The sequence below is a fragment of the Lonchura striata genome, chromosome 3, assembly GCF_050655825.1.
Source record: "Lonchura striata isolate lonStrDom1 chromosome 3, ASM5065582v1, whole genome shotgun sequence".
In the NCBI taxonomy this organism is placed as follows: domain Eukaryota; kingdom Metazoa; phylum Chordata; class Aves; order Passeriformes; family Estrildidae; genus Lonchura; species Lonchura striata.
In genome coordinates this window covers 8,251,875-8,269,004 of record NC_140705.1, presented here as the reverse complement: position 1 = coordinate 8,269,004, position 17,130 = coordinate 8,251,875, and the positions used below count along the sequence as shown (strand labels likewise).

Below are 17,130 nucleotides of genomic sequence, written 5' to 3'. Positions count from 1 at the left end.
TCAGCTCTTCAGGGTGAAACTCTCCAAACCTCTGTTCTGACACTTAATTCTTACACCCACTGAACCTGTGGTCTTACTAGATAAAAAGATCTCTTACCTGCCTATCTTTACTATACACAAGAGACCACCTGACCATTTCTGCATCCACTGAAGGAGTTTTCACTGGCTGTTTGAAATCTCTTATTCATGTCCAATTTGATCAATTCTGCACCAGGAATCACATCAAGAAGCTTCAGAAATTTTCAGATTCTCCACTTTCAGTGTTAATCAGCACATTTGAGCATAGAGATTGGTCCAAGCATAGTTGGAGCTGCTGGGAAAGACAGGCTGAAATTCCCACCTGGAGACTTCCTCTGCCAGCTAATCAGATGTTTTGTGGTGAACCAGCCTAAGGGTTAAGTTCAGCTTGTCTTAAGTCTCTTCACTGATTCAGATCAGTCTGTTATCTAATCTGTGCAGCTGGATGAGGAGTTCCTGGGACACCCAGGGAACTCAGGTCTAAAGTGCACTGGGTTTGCACAGCGACAGGCCTGAGCTGCACCATGGCTGCAGAATAAATTTGAGCTTCATATTTATAACAATTGCATAATTCTTTTAAAAACACAGGGGGAAAAAATTTGTCCTTTCCTCAAGGAGATATTCTATTTCAAAATACCAGGGCAAAGCATTTCCCTAGGTTTAATTTTCTCCATTCTTTTCAGCTAAAGGCTGAAAGGGAATTCTATCTGGTTAGATGATTTTTCAGGCTCTCAAAAATAACATTTTTTCAGCAGATTTACTACTCATTGAAAAAATCTAGTCTGGAATTACTTTGCTTTGTTTTAGTATCCAAAACTGCTTGTGAAGTAGATCGTGTGCTGTGTTGGTTTGTTTCTCAAGTGTCACAAAGTGCTTTAAATAAAAGTATTCAGTTGCCATTCTCTATTTCAAGAATGTTTGATGTGGACCATTTTCCTAACCATATAATTTCACTGCACTTACCAAAGGAATATCTAAAGAATATAACCAAGCTTTCCTGTGTATTTATACTTAAGGATATTGATGATATTCTGCAATTGCTATTAGGATTCTGACTCCAGTTAAGCTCTGTACAAATACTACGTATATTTTTTTGGCTTGAGTAACTGTATATTTTGTTTCTAGTTAGAGCACATTTTCACTTGACATATAATTTTTTTTCATCACTTCATTTGGTAATATTTTTCTTTTAATTTAAAGATTTTTCACTGCCCTAATTTTATCATTGTAATCTCAACATTTGTCCTGAAGCATTCAAATGAATGAAATGGTTCACTTCTCCTCAGCACTGTGGTCAGCATGTCTTCTGTGATGCAAAAGGTGGATGATCTGTGTCCATCCTGAGGTTTCAAGCAGGGGCTACATTTTACTGAAATTTCATTTGTTGTTCCTGCTGCAGACAGAGAATCTAGGAAAGCAGATGAGCTCTCTTATTGTCACATGCAAAATTGTGCAAAAGTTTTATACTGATGCACACCATGGAAATCAGGTTGGTCCACTGCCTGTCTTCTGTGTCTCTTGCACAGCAAAAGTCACAGCAAAAGCTTCCACAAGTCAGTTCTTGTCATTCCTTAACCTATTTTGGTTTTAAAAATGAAAAAAAAAAAAAAAACAAAACAAAAAAAAAAACCCAAAAAAAACAAGCAAAAGAAATGAACAACAACAAAATAAACTGGGTTAACCATGACCTATTCCCATTACTTAAGCTAATATGACTTTGTGCAACTGAAATGGGTGAAGAAGCACTCACACAATCAGTTCTACTAGAAAATAAGGATAAGTCAGCACTGATGTACAGTAATCTCCTCACAAGCAGAGCTGGGCTGAAAAAAGTACATCTGTTCCCAGCCTGAGCTATGCTCTGCAGAGCCCCATCCACAAAATTAGCCATGCTCTGCTATACATTCCTATAGAAAAGTTTCAGCTTACTTTTGTATCATTATGAAACCAGTAATCGCCATGACTGTGAAAACATGAGAGTGAAATATGGGACATTGCAAAGATAAACACCTGAAATTACAGCTCTGAGGATATGGCTTTTCCCTTACTTTCCAAAAAATGTTAAGTCTGAAACCTAACTACCTCTATTTCAATGGGGGCATTGTTAGCTATTTTACTGCTGAACATTGTAACAAATCCATCTAACTTGTGTGCTAAAATTCCAGAGATGTTCAAAATCATCTGTGTCCTGAGATGGCTGTTAAGGGAAAACTATTAAGCTATGGGAGTCTGCATTATATCCTTGGCACAAAAAAAAAAAAAAAAAAAAGGATATGGGCTGAGCACAAAATAAATAGAATTCTTCAAGAAAACAGATTATATTATAGACTTGTGCCTACAAGTATTATTCTTCTTATGCAAGTTACCACAACTGGAACTTAAATTCAGTTCCTGTTAAATCAGCTCAGATTTTTTACCAGAATAACAAAACTCAGGTATCCTACCACAGTCTCTGGGTCTAGTTGGTCAAGGAGCATACAGCAAGATGATCCCACACCAGCACTGATAACAGCTACCACCCATACCTCAGTTTGTATCCCCAGGATTTGCACCAACATCTAAATTTGGGGAGAATGAATTCTGCTGTTTCAAAATCGATGCAATATGTTGGCACCAATGGCAAAAGAGCACACAGAAGCAGTCAGAAGTTGGACTAGGGACCATTACTTGTGCTACCACTCCATTGTGCAGCATTCAAAACTGTATAGAATAAAAAAGATTCAGAACTTTATATTTGCCAAGAGTAAATACATTATTTATTAGAAGAGTTCCTTAAAAGTGTGTTAATAATTACTTGCCTTCTGGACAGATGTTTTGGTGTGCTTCTAGAGAAAGAGAAAACAAGAAAGATATCTTTCTGCAAAAAAAATATAATCTGCTCTAATAGTGACAGCTTTTTCAATTAAAGCTGTTCATATTAGTAGAAGCTCATTTTACTTGTCCATTCAGCCTGCTGGCTGAATAAAAGTAACATCTACACCACTGTAGGAATGGTCTGAAAAATTCAAGTTCTAAGTAGCAAGTGAATATATAGTGGAGTTATAATTGATAGGTTTCAGAGACCACATGGAACATATTTTGAAGAACCCATTGGGACAAGAAAATAGTTTAGGACCAGTAATATTTTCTCAAAAAACAACCCTTAAGTGTATACATACTGCCCTTGGAGGTTGTGGGACAAAACAACTTGATTTTAACTGTGAGAAAATGAGCAATCTAGTGAGTAAAATCTGAGTTGTCTTAGGTGTGTTAATAATGTTCTGAGTTACAACCTTGGAAATGAGAGACTGACTCCTCATGAATACACCATGAAGCTACCTAATAGCCATTATGTCTTTTCTCCTTCCTTCTCCAAATGATTGACCCATAATAGAGACCTCATGGCTCATTCTGCTTATAGAAAATGATTTTCACATACAGCACAAGAAGATGTTCTCCCTAAATTGCAGAAACAGATGTAGGAACAAGCTGAACAGTTACAGATCCACGTTAAACCCATATAAGTGACTACAAACTGATCACCAGCAGTTCATTTAATGCATTAGGAAAGCTATTTAGTTGGATTTATATGAATATAGGACTGAATGGGTTTTTCATATGAACCTTATATAATCTAGGCCATGTCTGAGGAACAGAGAGACATGGGCATATGGAAAGACATATGCAACAGAAAAAGTCATAAACTTAAAGAAAATATTTGACTTGCGAATGAGTCACTGTTACCTGATTTCTTCTTATGCTGGATTCCTGCTCATTAACAGAACTATCTTTTTATTTCCAAGCATTTCCAAGAGCAGTTTTATTACAATCCACTTATGCATGTACCATTTCCCCCTATGCAAAAGTATTTACAAAAAATTAATCTATTAAAATACATCTTAATTTTATAAGGGAGAATCATCTATCAGTCACTGCTCTTCTTTGCTGCCTAGCATAAAACAATATTTTGGCAAACAGGATACAGTGGCTTACTTTTACTTCACTATATGCAGCTTTAAAGTGTTTGCTGTAATTTAGGTAATCATCCAACACAACCATACAGAAATCAGAGTATTTAGAAGTCTAAATAAATAACTTTCTTTAAACAAAAACTGAGAAAATTAATAGAATTTGCATTAAGGACAGAAGGTTTATATCATCATAGTAGCCACAGCATAACAATAGTAATATGTTAGTTGATATTCTCTCTAAAATATTATTTCTGTGTTAGCCTTTCTTACAAAATTCTAGAGATTACATTTCTCATCCTTGGGCCAAAACAGGCAAGATTTGGTTGCGTGCAAAATAGGAGGGTTTTGTAAAAGGTGACAATCAATGTTCTCTGAAAAATATGATTCTTAAAAACACTGTATCTGCACACATACTCTGGAAAGAAAAATATCCAATCTGTCATAGCCTAATCATTGGGCTTTGAATCTGGTTAGCAAGATTAAAGTTTCTAGAAAGAATAAAAGAGCCTAATTAGCACAACCTGAAGGTGAGAGAAGCCAGAAATATTCCAGTCCAGTCCTCCTTTTTCCTCAGTAAAAGGGAATGTGCAGCCAGAAAACAAATTGTGTCTGTATAGTCTATGGTCACGTTTTATTTATTTTATGTGGCACTTTTCACAGAATCGCAAAATCACGGAATACGCTGTTGGAGGGTATCCATAAGGATTATCCAGTCCAGCTTCTGGCCCTGCACAGGACACCCCAAGCAACCGTGTGCCTGAGAGCATTGTCCAAACACTGCTTCAATTCTGTCAGGTTTGGTGGTGTGACCACTGCCCTGGGGATCCTGTTCCAGTGCCCAGCCACTCTCTGGGTGAAGAACCCATAACCTTTTCCTAATATCAGCCAAAACTTCCCCTGACACAACTTCAGGCCATTGCCTCAAGTCCTGTCACTGTCACCACAGAGAAGAGAATCATGTCTGCCCCTCCTCTTCCCCCCACAAGGAAGCTGTAACTGCAGTGAGGTCTCTCCTCAGGCTCCTCCAGGCTGAACAGACTAAGTGACCTCAGCTACTCCTCATATGGCTTCTTCCTCAAGGACCTTTACCATCTGTATAGCCCTCCTCTGGATGCTCTCTTACAGCTTAATACCTTTCTTATCTTGTGGCACCAAAACTGCCCCCAGGACTCAAGTTCAGGCTGTCCCAGAGAAGAGCACAGCAGGACAATCCCTCCTTTGCCCAGCTGGTGATGCCCCCCAGGACAAGGATGGCCCTCCTGGCTGCCAGGACATTGCTGGCCCATGTTCAACTTGCAACAGCCAAGATTCCCAGGTCCCTTTCTGTGGCACTGCTTTCCAACATCTCATTCTCCAGTTTGTCTGTACATCCAGGGTTGCCCCATCACATCCCAGGTGGAGAATCCACCACTTCCCCTTGTTGAGCTTCATATCATTGAATCATATTTTGTTGGTGAATCATATATTGTTGGTGATTGCCAACCCTCTAGTTTGTCAAGATCTCTATGCAGGCTTCTCTGCCCTCAAGGGAGTCAACAGCTCCTCCCAGTTTTGTATTGTCTGCAAACTTGCTGTGTCCCTTCCAGTCCTGCATCCAGGTCATTAATGAAGATGCTGCAGAGCACAGGGCCGAGGATGGAGCCCTGTGGAACCCCACTACTGACAGGTCTGATGTCACCCTTTATGCCCAGCCCATGAGCCAGCTCTCACTCATGGCATGATGTGTTTATCCAGCTGAAAGCTGCTCATTTGTCCAGAAGGATCCTGTGAGAGACATATAGAAAGTTTTACTGAAATCCAAACAGATTCCATCAACTGGATTCTCTTGATCAATCAGGCAAGTTACCTTGTCATAAAAGAAAATCAGGTTTGATAAGCACTCCTAATCAAGTTATATAAAGACCTACTCTAAGGTCAGAGAAAGAGGGCTTTGAAAGGACCCTTACCATCAACTATTCCAGTGCCTTTCAACTTTTTAGCTCACATTTTATTTTGTGTCTCATTTCAAGTGTGTGACTTCTGGGACAGCGAGGTGCTTCATGCCTCATTTGCTGCAGTAATGCTTTCACCACAAAGGAACATATCTCTGGCTGAGAATTTTGTCTTATCCAACCCTGGTCCAAAGTCAGGATCTGCTATATCTAAATCATTCCAGACAGAGACTTGTTTTATCATTAGAGTGACATGCTTTTATCTAACGTCTTACCTCAATAACCCATGCTACATTTTAAGCTATTATTTCCTGTCATGTCTGTGGACACAGGGAACTGATTATTTCTTTCCTTTTGCTGGCAGTCCTAGAGAGCACTGTTACCACATCCTACTCAGTATTCTCATCTTTAGGCTAAGCAAAACAAATTCCTCCAATCTCACCTTAAAGGTCATGTTTTCTTCATCTGTGGATTACCAGCACTCGCTCTGCTGGACTCCCTCCAGTTGGCCCATCTGTTACTGTGCACTGCTGAAAACTGGGAACAGAACAAGGTCTTATGAATGCTGAGTAAAGCAGAAGGAGTAAAACTTAGAGCATGTCTGCCATATACTCTAGTATGTGGTTTACTTTTCACAGCGTGAGTTTCTTCACTCACATTGTTAGGGATTCAGTGGCGTCTGTTTAACTTCTGCTTTGCCAAGAGCGCTCTCTTTCTCATATGTATGCAATTAATTATTCCTCAGGATAGTGTTCTGTACATCTCCTGACTGAGAAGTTGTGTCCTATTTTTCCCTGAGACTTTTTCTTCAGCTTGTTAAGACACACATGAATCTTTTTGAATCTTGCTTTCAGTCTCTCAGATTTCTCCCCCTAAAAGCTTGCAATCCTCTTCCATGTTGGTAGAGTCTGCAGATATTACAGCTCTCCTCCCTCTTCCACATTGCAAGGTGATTAATGAAACTATTTCATACACTCCAAGACAGGAGAATCCCTGGAGCAAGCAGTCTTTCTTTCACTTTGAGAATGGGCCCTTAATCCCTTAATCTATTTTTTATCCCCTGTAGTTTTGCTCTCACTTTATGGCAGATTTATAAACCCCATTTGCTACGAAGAGTGTCCTGTTCGACAAGATCAATTTTCATTAGAGTCAAGTTACATAATTTCTCCTCTCCTGGTCACTGTTTTTTTCCTACTCATACATGCAACTCTTTTTTTTTTTTTTTTAATATAATTTGATCTTCTCAAGTTCTTCTGACATGGTCCTTATCATACTGTTAGATTTCTAGCTCTATTAGTTTCACCAGTATCTTCCTGGTAATGGATGATCACCTGACTGGCCTATAATTTACCAATGACCAATCCTCCAATCACCGTCCTCAGAGGTCAGAGAACTACAGCTACTTTTAAGTCTTATGTGGGAGATTTAATCAAGAACAACTGATCTAAATTGAACGGCCTCTAAACTGTCTTTCTCCATTTCCACAAGAGTTCTTCCCCTTAGCTATTGTTAATTTGTCAGCCATTTTCTCATGTCTAATCTTCTTGATGGAGACTGATGGAAAAACTGCCCAAAATCCTAAATCTTTATAGTAAAATCTGCTCTAATCTGTGCCTAGCCACTCGTAATCCCATGTTTATTGTGTTTCTCCCTTCTGAAGAAGATTCAGGCCTCAAGATGCCAAACTTCTAATGAGATTTCAATCTGTCTTCAGAAGGTACACACTGCTTGGATGTGGAGAAGTTACTTAGACAATTTTAAAGACACTACAGAAATACATACAATTGAAAGTCTGAACAAGAACTCTCAAACAACATAAACTCTGAAATCAGGAAGAGGAAAAACTTTGTAATATACTTTAAGAGACACAACATTGAAGACAGCTGCCATAAAGCGTAGCCTACACAATTGGCTGGGAATCACCAGTGCAGATAAATAATGTAGATTTATTACTTGGCTCATAATTCAAGCAGAATAAACTGAATTACGAAATTAATGTCTCAAAAGACTTTTCTGTACCACACTGTTGTAAATTCAGAGCATGTACTCCAAGGAATCAAGTGCATTTATGGTTGATAGAACATGGCTTACAGCTTTGAAGGTATGAGAAGGTGAATAAACTGGAAATGCAATTCTCTACTCTCTGAAAAAAAAAAAAAAAGCCATATCCAGAATAAACAGTCATAAATACAAGAAATTAATTTGTCCCCTGAGATAAAAGTACTAATCATGGTAATAGGAGCATTATAGAAGGTGCAAAGTAGAGGATGGCAGAAGATAAATTAATCAGTCTGTCATTGGCTTAAGAACCAAAGAGCTACTGCAACTTCTACAGATAAAGAATATGAAGCTGTTGGAAAAGCATCCTTTGAGGGCAGTTATCTGCAACTGAGATCCGAGAGCTGTGAAGAAAGGCATTTAAAATGAAAAATCACATTCCCATATCAAGTAAGTTTTCATTGTTTCTGGTTCCAAGTAAACACTACTGCCAAATGGCTTGAAGTATATGGAAAATATCCAAATGCTTAATCAAGGCACCCTTACATTTACTTTCCACCAATACAACTTGATGTAACTTCCACAGGGACACAGCTCTGATGTATTGCAAATATATCGGTGATTGTAGTAACTTTCAAAAACAGTTCAGAAGTGCCAAAGAGAATGAGCTCTCCAAGAGAGAGCCTGGAGATGAAACTCCTGTTTTCAGTAGGAATTCAGGCAAACAGAAGATTTCATTTTATGAAAATGAAATAAAACTTTTTATGTAAAAGTTTTTTACATAAAAACTTCCACTCCAAAATTTCTAGCATGAAGCAGACGCCCTGAGGTCACTGGGGATTGTCTAAGAGCAATGATGACAACTCAGTAAGAGATTTTTCCCTTCTGGCTGCATTGGAGCCGCCCAGCTGCCTGCTCCTGAGGCTGATTCAGGCTCCTCATGCACAGCTGCGTGCCCACAGCCTGCCTGTGTGCACAAATCCTTTTGGGGAAAAAAATGACTGGCACACAGGGGAGTCCCACCAGTAGCATCTGCTCACAAATTTGGAAAGTTTGGATAGCTCAGATTTCAAACCATGAGACAAGTTGCTCTAAGGAGAAGGTAAACTGTGCTCACACAAAGTAATTCAAATATAAGAAAATGATATTTCCCTATGGGAATGTGTTCATAACAGCTACTGTAATTAAAATTCTTTAAAGCTGAGGTGACAACAACTGACCAAGCAAAGCAAGATGACATGCATCATAAGTACTGTTTTTAAGAAATCCCTCATCCCTGCCTTGATTAGATGTCACCAAACACTTCTGGCAGTAATTTTTCAACAGTATAGGAACACGGTCAGTGGTTGCTCTCAGCCTACCAGAGAATGAATCTATTTCTAGAAAGGAAAAGAGAGGGGGAAAAAAAGAAAAACACTCAAAACAAACCAAGACTCCCTGACTTCAAGGATATATGGGCTTCCATGGGAAGTTTGCTTGTGTGAATACATTAGAAGCATTGCATGCACCACAGAGCAATGCTGAACAGAAGGTGAGCAGGGACCTCATCCTCTCTCCAGAATAAGGAGCTTCCCCTGACTGCCAACAGCGTGATCAGGGGGAGGCCCTGCTTAAGGAGTGGAAAAGGCTCAACTGTGCTGCCACTAAGTGAGAAGCAGAAAGTGTTGCCAGAGTATGGCTCAGTTAACTGCAGTGGATGTGCTGCTGTTTGCTGTCCCCACTTGAACCAAGTGGGTATCTGCAAATCTCCATGCTTAAAGTCTCAAACTGCTAAAGTTTTGAGTTCAGGTAACTCACTGACACGTGTGGGTTTGCTCCAGCTCTACAGCAGTCTGCTGAGGACAGTAACATTAAAAGCCATTTCTGTCTATAGTCCCTTGCTACGGCACTTCAAGAAATTTTGATGAAAACCTGCCCCTAGGCAAAGACTACACAAGACCTGAAATACAGAGATAAAGCAAACACATCATAGGTTTGACAAATACATGAACTTTAGACAAAACATCCTGTTGGGGTGTAACACACATTATTGTGCACTGAGGAATAGAAGATCTGATTTTGGGGAGCCTTTTTTTGTTCATTTGTGGAGTAAAAAAATAAAAAATGCAAGGTCATAAAATATGTTTTAAAAATTTTAAAAGATATTTCAAATATGAAATAAACTTTACGTAGGTGCTTTATTCATCTATTTGAAATAAATTCAAATGACCAAAGTTTGCTACTTTTTCAACTGAAACATCACTTTGAAATGGAAAACCATAAATTTTTTTCAGTATTTTAATTATTTTTACACTTTCAAAAGTTGCTTTAGTTTTTCAGCAGAGCTTAAATTTTCAAATATTTGTGTGTTCCAAGACTCATTTACCACAGAATGGCAGAACTTTGACAGGAGAAAAATGTCCGTTTGCATTAGTTTGCCTTATACATGCTGTTGGGGCACTAAAAGGCACTTTATGCAAGGAGAAGAATCTCATGCTCGTGGGTTTATAGCACAACTCAAGCAAAAAGCAGCTTGAATAAACAGCAGATGCTGACCTTTTCACTCAGTGAGAGGAGGATTCATCTCCATCTCAACTGGTCACTCTGGCTCCATTTAGAGCCAATGGAGACAAATGAGTAGTTTTAGGACAGAATTCACAAAATCTCTTTGAAACATCTAAATTAGGATGAGATAAAATGCATCTTAAACCAAGCTGCTATCTACCCCAACCATAAACAAATAGCTTCTTCACCATCCCTGACTACAAAGTGAGGGTAAGCTATAGGGTCAGATGCACATGTCTATATTTAGGTTGATGAATCCCACCCATCAAAGCCCAGTGAAATCATTGTGACTGTCTGCTGAGTTCACTGGGCATCAAAAGGGAATCAGTGCCCATAAAGGAAGCATTTAGCTGCATTTATTACTCCCAAATTGTAAATGCCTTTTTTGTTTTGTTTTTATACCAGGTCACTAAGTCTTGCATATCAGTAATTACATAGCATTACTTCTTAATGGAATTTGCATAGATGTAGTACTTAAACAGCCAGTTGTAAGAGGTCACACACCTTTTCAACCAAAAAATCAGATCTTTTTTCCCTTGTTGACTGCGAGGAGTCTACAGGCCTAATCCAGGACGCTGCCAACTCAATGATAATGTCCCCTGTGGCTGCAAGCCAATGCTGCAGAAGACTTTAAAAGTGTGGGTGGGGATAAAAAAAAATCGCAAATGTTTTGCAAAGCATTCCAGAAACAAATTCACTACTAGCACTTAAATCTTTTGTTTTTCCCCAGAGCTCCAACAACCTTCCCACTCAGAAATAATTATTAGCTGGAAGCTCATTCTGGCTTTTACCATTCCAAATGAACCTGACAAGCAATTTCCAAAGGAATTTATGTGCTGATGTATTTCCCTAGGCCATGTTTTAAAAGTGAGATCCCCTTTACTGCCTTTTGAGAAAGTTTAAGCAACTTTACCAGTCCCCTTAGGCAGTATTGGTGGACACTTTGTGAACAGAACAGGAAGCAATGCCATCCTTTCTGCAGGAATTCTCATTACTTCGCCCCGGTCATTAGAGCAGTGAAAAAAAGGCATCTGTGAAAGTTATTTTAGATAATCATTGACTTACTTTAAGAGATGTTATTTAAAATAATATTGGCACAGTGACAGTAACATGAATAATTATAAAATACATATAGAATGCAATTTATTGTGAACCACCCTATGCCACAAATTATACCTGTCCCTCCCTTTTTAGTTAATTTTACAAATACAACTTAGAAAGCCATGTGACATATGTGATTAGACCAAGTCAAAGTCAAATATCTAAAGCTACCTGTGATTTGAGCAGATAAGACGTAAGCCTATAGGCTCACATATGTTCACATGAAATCTTCACTAAATATTTTCAATTAATAAATTATTCTCAATTCAATTAATAAATACATTAATTTTCAATAAATAAAAAAAAAATTATTTTGGCCTCTTCAAATGTATTAAAAGCCTAAACTTGTACATTGCTTCCTAAGAACAATTCAAGACTGTTAAACATGAATGGTGTTTGCACGTGATCCATGGGCACACATGTACATGATAAAGAAGAGTTATTGCTTGTAATAAATGATTAGAGAAAATAATAATTACACTGAAAAATAACAGACTATTCCAATTATCATACCTAATCCTACTTTACCTTCATGCAAATATGTGTGTATATGCAAAAAGACAGATATAGATACAAAATATATATTTCTCATATACCTGCGAAATACATTAGTTTCAGTTATCAAAAATATGCAGAAAGGTCAACTGATAAAGGGTCTTGAAGGGATCTGACCTAAGCCAAGAGGCAGCAGCTGAGTTAGGATGGGAATTCAGATGTGGTAAGTGAAGCCCTAACCTGGAACAGTATGGACAACAATATCTCTTTTTTGTTGAAAAGGCTGTGTGTTACTCCTATTGCTGGCTTAAAACTGTTCCTTCAGGGCATCTAATCAGGGCTGGCCATCCCCATGTCATTAAATTCTCTTAATTTCCAAAACATGACAGCAAAACCCATACCATGAGGAGAATGTTGTAAAAGCTTTGCCCATATAATTGTTAGCAAAAACAATAGTTGGTCAGGACAAAAGTGGTGGCCAGGGACCATTGAACAGCATGGGCAGCCTCAGCCATCCTGTTCTGCCATGCAGAAGTGTTACCTCCAGAAAAAAATTGCTGTTTGCTTTCATTTGATCTGCAGCAAATACTTTTGCTCTAGCTGCCTCCAGGAGGGTAAGTCCTTTCTCTCAATCAACAGAGGTTTTGCATTTGCTTTCCAAGGCACACTCTCCAGTGGTGTCCTACATATCAGGTTTACATAGAGATCGTGCTTCCATGCTGGGCTAGGCACCCTATGGAGACATCATTTGTTTCCCCAGGCAAGAAAGTATTACACATATAAACGAAGAGTGCCTTCAGTTGAAAAGACATTTCACACTTTCCCTCAGTGCATGAGTGGCACAACTAACAGAAACATAATTTAATAGGATTTTTTAATGAGTCCTATGATAGATGTTTTATAGCCAAAAAAGAACGTAAAAGCCCATTGTACTTTGTGAGAGTACAATGTGAGTTCCCAAATTAATTCATAGGTCTCCCTTGAAGAGCAATCCTTATTGCCCTCTATTAAATTGCATCTCTTTATTTTGAGAAAATGGATTTACTTATTCCTTTGCTAGAAACTTGAGAATGACATCACCAATCACTTTGTGTGACACCTACGTGTCAGCAACATTGGGTTATATAGTGACTGACAACTAGCTTCTACCTAGGAAGAGCTTAATAAAATTGACTTAACAGATATTTTTTATTATTCCCAAGAACAGTGTTGATAATGAGATTTTTTAGCTAATCACATTTCACTTGACAAATTATGAAGAGATCAATTTTTTTCCTATTAGCCTCACCCTCATCAATGGCTCAGCTGAGGTCAACTAGCCCTTCACTTGTAGTTAATGGTACACAGCCTTTGTCTACTGATTTTTCTCTATCAAAGACTAAAAGAAGAAAAATCAATGGCCATAATTTCAAATTCAAAGGAAAATACTTTAAATTAAAAACTCATTTCATTTAAAAGATACTGTAAATATATTTGGGAGAGAATGCATAAGTCTGATGACAACTACAAAGGCCATAATCTGAGTTGTGCTGAGCATTTGAAAAACCCACCATACAAGACCTTAGTTCTCTGAGAATATTATTGGTAATTTCAATTAGATCTAAATGTAATCTTTTGATTTTATCTGGAGATTAAATAACTCAGTAGTGGTTTGTACTGCTGCAATATCTAGGTAACATATTCCAAAACTTTAAATACTTTAAATTATGTTTATGTCATTGTCTTTTTCTGCTGCTATATGAGGTTCAGAGTGTGTGTTCCACCCACCTCCATTCCCCTACCTGACAGAAATTCACCATTTCCACAGTACAGATTGTGACTTTTAACAGAAATATATAGGTGGATGCTGAGTCGCACAGAATATCACACAGACAGTTTTTCTACCATACACATACATACCACCCATATAAGATGTCAGCATAGAAGTAAGGTATCAAAAAAACAATTTAATAAGTTTATAATAAGGACCACCTTATGTGGGAAGCTAGTCAAAATTTTACACTGTTGTTTGGTTTCAAGTGGATTTAACTAACTCTCCAGGCAGAATTCTTCGCCATTAGCTGATTATAAACATCATAATTCAGGCCAGATTCATCCTTCCAAATTTCTGACTCTCAGATGAGGCATATCTCTCAGGATATCCCTCTTTGGTCCACAGAGCCTTAAAAGTGTAGCTTGAACCTCTGCTGGGTGGGGTCAGCCTGGTATCTTCCATTGGCCATAACCACAACCTAGGATAGTCCAGTAGAGTTTGTAAAGAGTCATCAAAGTCTGGATTGCAGGAATCTGGATCTCTGTATACTAGATGTCTGTGAAAGAAGCACAGATGCATCTTGCCCAATTTAACATTAGGTATCAGTGCTAACACAGCAGCATCACAGCCAACAGAGGAACATAAATGTTTCCACCAGGCAATTTTTACTGACCCAGGTGTATTCCCTGACTCCCTCTGTGGAGACACAGAGACACTAATACAAACAGCCTCCTGTTCATCCTTCACAGAATCATAGAATAATTAATACTGGAAAAGACCTTTAAAAGCAAGAAGTTCAATCATCATCCTCAAGTGCCATAGGCACAGCATTTTGAACACTTCCAGGTTTGGTGACTCCACACTTCTCTGAGCAGCCCATTCCTATGCTTTTCAACCCTTTCTGTGAAGAAATTTTCCCTAATATCCCGTCTAAACCTCCCCTGGCACAACTAGAGGCCATTTCCTCAGATGAAGGAACCAATACAGGATTTTAGATTTGTATTCCTGGAATTGCTGTGAGATTTGTAAATTCGCCTGAGCAACTTTGCAGATCTAGCCAAAGGGTATATTTTTTTAATGTCTGCATCAACTGAATTAAAAAAAAAAAACAAAAACAAAAAAAAAAACAACAACAACAAAGACTCAAGGGTTCTTTCTCTGGATTTTCACTCAACAATGTCCATTTAAGCTCACACACCCATCTGCAAGATTCTTTCAGCCTTCAAAAGATGCTGAAATTTTAAGTGATAATTTACACAAGAAAAAACTAGAAGAGATGCATGTAATAAGGACAATCCAGATATAAAAACCATAGCAAAAATTTTGGCAGTCAAATTAATAACTGGTAAAACTCTTCAGAAATGCCTAAAGATTTTTAGGACTGCAAGTTCTTTTCCACAGTTTGTCCTTTCATTTTTCTGCATGCATTATGACAAAAAAGAATATATTATATATAAGACTTAGCTAGTCACTTATCTAGCTACACTCCTCTGGACACAACGAACAGCAATATCTTTTTTATGAGTGTATATCAGCTAGATATTTGTTTGTATTAAATGGAATAGCTTTTAAATTTTTTTTGGGGGGAAGAGTGTTTTAGTCTGATGATAATCTTTTGTGTTAATTGTCTCTCCAAGATATTCAGTGCTCATCCTGAAAAAAAAAAAAGACAAAGGTGTTCATCAGGCCAGCTACATCAACGGGCCTGGACTCCATTTTTATATCAGTCACAGGAAGGATTGTCCCTGCTCAAAATAATTTAAAGTCCAAAGTTCCCATCCAGAAATTTATTTAGATTTTCCTGCTTCCATTTAAATCAATACGAATTGCAAACTTACATGACCTTGTAGATCTGGTCTTAGATATTTACAGTATTGTATCAGGAGTCAGACACTAATGTAAAAATGCACAGAAATTATTAGTTCCTACCTAACTGATCTAACCAAAAAAATATTCATGAAGATAGGGTTTCCTCAGTTTCATCTTGCCTTGTAATACAAGATTAATTGCTTCTAGCCCAAATGTTGCCAACAACAATACCATAATTTTTTTATAAAAGGGTGGATGGATGCATAATAGATCTGTTCTTAATGGACTACAAGTACATTGAAGTACATTGAATACTCAGGGATTTGTCTAACCTCAGATGATCACTACATGAATAAAGTAAATTTTGTGGAGATAATTAATCTCCTTCAGGAAAAAGAAAGCTTGCACCTTTATTCATTATCTTACTGGAAAGAGCCAATGAAGCATGAATTGATTACCTGGAATACATTATCTTTCCTAGATGCTGCCAAATATGGTTCCTTCTTCAGTTAAGTAGAATCATGACTCCTCATGTTTGGACTAAAAAAACATTGAATTTGCATTTCAAATTCATGCAAAAATCAATACAACCAAGAGACTTACTAAATTTGGATCTCAAACTTATATAATCTGGCTGTAGTTTGAAATACAGGGATATCCAGAATTAGAACAAGACTAAGGCAAAAGAACTTCAGTCTGGAAAATAATTCTTGATAAATTAACTGAATTCTCTCTACATTCCAGGATCCATGAAAAAATATTTGAAGTAGAGTCCAAGAAGATATATGGATTTGGTCAAAATATTAATTTTCCTAACCTACATATTTAAAGTCAAACAAAGGTGTGGCCATGATCATATCTCTCCCTAGGCTATAATGGGTCAGTCTTACAGTGGAACACACCCAAGTTGTCAAGCCCTTTGTCTATGGGGATACTACCTCTTGGAAGAGTATTTTGAAAAAATTGTGGGCCAGATCCAAATCCCACAAATTTTTTTGTTTGTTTCAATCATTTCAATTTCTATACTTTGACTCAAGAATAATCAGGGTAGCACATTCTGCTGAAACAGCTGCAGTGAGGAGGCACAGAGGCAGGTCTGACATAAATAAGTAAAAGCGAGGTACATGTTCGTGCTCCACAGAAACAGCAAGTTGCAAAAAGCATGTGGGCCCCAGTCTCTGTATGAGTGGAGGCAGAACTTATCACAAGATCCACAAAGAGTGGCAGCATTTTGTTGTTCTGAAGCCAAAGAAAACTCCTGTGAAGCACAGCACTGAAGACTGGGACAGATGGAGAGAAGAAAATGGAGTAACTGGAGGACTGAAACCCCTGATCCCCCTTCTTTCCTCAAAAAATCTGCATGTGTGTATTTTGTAGCCATACAGTAAAATAGTCATTTTTAAAAATGTCTAAAATATTCAGTCATTTCATTAAATGCCTGTTTCAATCCCAGATACAACTAAAATTTTCAATTACTACATAAAATTACCAAATATCATAGATGGACACTGTGGGACGTGCCAGAAGCTAG

At 37.9% G+C, this 17,130-nt stretch overlaps 1 long non-coding RNA gene across 2 annotated transcripts; it reads right to left on the bottom strand.

The window, feature by feature from the left end:
* Positions 1-492: 492 nt before the first annotated feature.
* LOC146767785 (uncharacterized) lies at positions 493-16,141 on the bottom strand. 2 transcript variants are annotated; one of them, XR_014953549.1, is made up of 3 exons: positions 16,058-16,141; positions 6,342-6,436; positions 493-1,594 (listed from the first exon to the last, which is right to left on the bottom strand). It is a non-coding gene; the product is annotated as an uncharacterized LOC146767785 (long non-coding RNA). The 2 variants fall into 2 exon arrangements; XR_014953548.1 differs by lacking the exon at positions 493-1,594 and adding an exon at positions 1,619-5,732.
* Between the last annotated feature and the right edge of the window lie 989 nt (positions 16,142-17,130).